The following is a 3,418-nucleotide window of genomic DNA, read 5'->3' as shown; positions in this document are numbered from 1 at the left end:
GCATACTGAGGAGTAGTTCTATATCAGTAACTCTAACACATTTTGTCAGAGGAATCAAGTGCTGATGTCACTTTGACCTCTAATGCACTTTACTTGGGAATATGCTGCTACTACAACTGAGTGCTGTACTACAAACACAATTTCATTGCCTTTTTGTGTTAGGTGCCATGGCTATTCTGGCCACTTGGAATTGCTTTGGGACACCTGTCATTTCCCTGTTTTTTGATTTTGTGTTTGTTTTCGTTTGACATGTGCCTTATCTTCTCTCATGTGATTCTGCCCCGCCTTCTCATTACGTTTCCCACCATTTTTGTTCCACTAGCACCTGTTGCCATTTGTGTTTGTCATGTGAACAATTGTGATGCGATCTGGGAAAACCCTTCACATGGTGGGATTTTACATTTTTGAGATATTGTTACCATTTGAAACTCAATTTCAAGCTCTTTCCAAAGGTGTTTTCATTATTTTTACATCTTGTCTCTATCAAATGTTATACTTACCCAAAGTCAACTTAGTCGTTCGGAGGAATTCTGAGAAAAAACACTCTAAAGGTTGAGTATGGAGCTTGTGGCCAGAGGAGGTATTGCAACTATGCAAGGCGATTGTGGCCACAGTGAGTATTGCAACTATGCAAGGCGATTGTGGCCAGAGAAGGTATTGCAACTATGCAAGGCACTTGTGGCCAGAGTAGGTATTGCAACTTAGGAAAATGTGAAGTTGAGTATGGAGGATTGTGGCCAGAATAGGTATTGCAGCTATTTTTTCTTTGATTTATTTACGTGATGTGTTTAGTTTTGAGTTAGAGTCAAAGAAACAACTAAGGAAACAAACAAAAAACATCCTTGTTTCAACACGCACATGGATAGCACATTATTATGGATAATAATTATGATCATATTAGTAATTATTATTATTAATATTATAGCTATTGGGATACTCTGTTTAATTGAGCCATTCAAAGTATTTGGGACACTCTAATCCCCAATGGAGACATTATCATAATTAGTTTTTCATTCAGTTCTTGATTATTATTATCATCTTTCGTAGCCTACATTAGTTTGTGAGACCAATTGTAATCCACATCAATTCAATGTACTGTTCCTAAACTTTCGATGTGTTAGAATTGTTTTCTTTGATCAGCTGCAATACAGCATAGGTATTCTTTCATAAAAGCAGGATATTAGTTCTTTCTCTCTCAGGTAACAACCAAGAATCTGGATCACTCCAGGAGAGTGACCCTATTGGGAAGCAGTGCAGCGTCCTGATATGATGCTCCGGATGCCTCACTGATGGTGGGAGATACGGGCAGGACAGTTTTTTGGTCAAGGTACCTCTTAAAGATTAGTCTCCTCCTTCTGTATTGTCTCTAGTGGAATTTTGCTCTCATCCATGAGCATAGCACAGCCCCACCCCCCAAACCATCACCACAACTGAGGTAGCTCATCATAGAAGTGGACTCCGCCCCTAGTCCCTCACCATAAATGGATTACTTAGAGTAAGGGATACCAAAAAGGGAGTGATTCCCAACCACACAATTTCCTCCAATTGCTTCAGGTTTAATAGTACCTTGATATTGCCAAAGCAAAATTGAACAAAAATAAATGTACTTGAAAGAATTTAGAGATCAGACTTTAGAACGACCTTCTATTCAAGTGAAGGGGCATTAGATTTATCTACTACTCACTATAGTATTGATGATTTTCACTATTTAGAGAATTAAGTCTCAGAAGCAATAGGCTACCTGAATGAAAGCAACATTTAAAGATTTCATTAATCTCATTTATTTATCTTCAGTAAATTTGGAATCTAATGGCACTACTTCTGAGGACAACACAACACTGGAAAAAAGCAAGAGTAGGCCTAGCACATTGCACTTGGTTTTGATATTCAGATTATTATTTTTATTTTAATTATTATTATTATTATTATTATTATTATTATTATTATTATTATTATTATTATTATTGTAAATAACAGAGGGTCACTCATCAAACACTACCTACCACATGCCTGTTAATTATTTTAAAATCTGTTAAACGATAGGCTAATTTCATTACTTTTCCTGGGGTCTTTTTTTTCTCTCCCAGAGACCCTCAAACTGCTGGCTAACTGTGGGTCGTCTATAGGCTACATACTGGCCTCTGTGTATAGAATATAATTTCAAATTAAATTGTCATTCGTCATATAGGCCTATAGTCATGTAGCCTATTCGTAATTTACTGCCCAACTTTTGCCATTTTAAAATAGGTTCCTATGCATTCCACCAGGTAAAGAAACGAATGACGTGTAGGCCTATTGGACCTGCCATTTTACTGTTTAGGGTGTGAAGCGAAAATATCAGCAAAATGTGTTAGAAATGCAAAAATGGGAACTATCAGTGTGTCTCGGAAAAGTGCAATGAGCTCTCTGCTCGGGAGGTAAAACTTGGTTTTGCGCGATTCCATAACACCAGCTGCACGTGTTATGGAACATAGGCTACTATAGCCTACATCATGCCTCGGAATAGTAGTAGGCTACAGTACGGTGAAGACCGCTTTGTTTTTTTACCCTCTGCAGCAGACAGCACAGACATAACAAGAGAAAATGTTTTCTCCGCGCTTATCTTCTTCACTATCTCGCGCGTCGCTTGAAGAACTTATAGGTGATTTGAAAGACTGGGGTGAAAGTTACCGGTGCATCTCAGTTTGACTTTGAAATTTGACTGTTGAAGATGTGTTAATTGAACCCATTAGTTAGGCGAGACATAAATGCATAGATATATTATTTTTCAACATCTGAGTTGATCCAGTGACGCTTCTACAGTGTTAGGGAGCCAGTTATGACCAAATCCACGACTCTCAATTCAGCACAGCGTATGACAAAGTGTGTACACCAGCGCGGCAAAAGAATGAATGTTTTCGCTATGCGCTGCCTCGGAATAGTAGCTTACAAGAGCACTTTTGTCCCTCTGCAGCAGGCAGCACAAACATAGAGAGGAGAAACTTTTTTCTTCACGCTCTTCTTCACTGTCCCATGCGTCGCGGGAAAGGACTGACATGAACTAAACGTCACCGAGTAGGCTATCTCAGATTGACTCTGGAAACGGACTGCTGAAGACGTGTGAACTGAACACATTCATTTGGCACGGTTCTAAATAAAAGCATTTTAATCTTCCACATCTGAGATGATCCGATGAGGCTTCTTTAAATTACAGAAACCTAACAAGACCTGTCTTGACCACATCTACATATTTTCACATCTACATCAATTCAGCACCGTTTATTATGACAACAAGTAGGACACAGCGCAGTAAATTAAACTTTTCGTTATAGATAAATCACACGGCCGCTTTAGTTTTAGGTTTGCATGTGAGCTATCCAATAAAAAAATGAAATCTACATTCCAGTGCCGTTTAGTAGTCTAATCGCAGCTGTAGTGA

The sequence above is a fragment of the Engraulis encrasicolus genome, chromosome 13 (genome assembly GCF_034702125.1).
Source record: "Engraulis encrasicolus isolate BLACKSEA-1 chromosome 13, IST_EnEncr_1.0, whole genome shotgun sequence".
Lineage (NCBI taxonomy): Eukaryota > Metazoa > Chordata > Actinopteri > Clupeiformes > Engraulidae > Engraulis > Engraulis encrasicolus.
Note: the sequence above shows the minus strand (reverse complement) of the source record.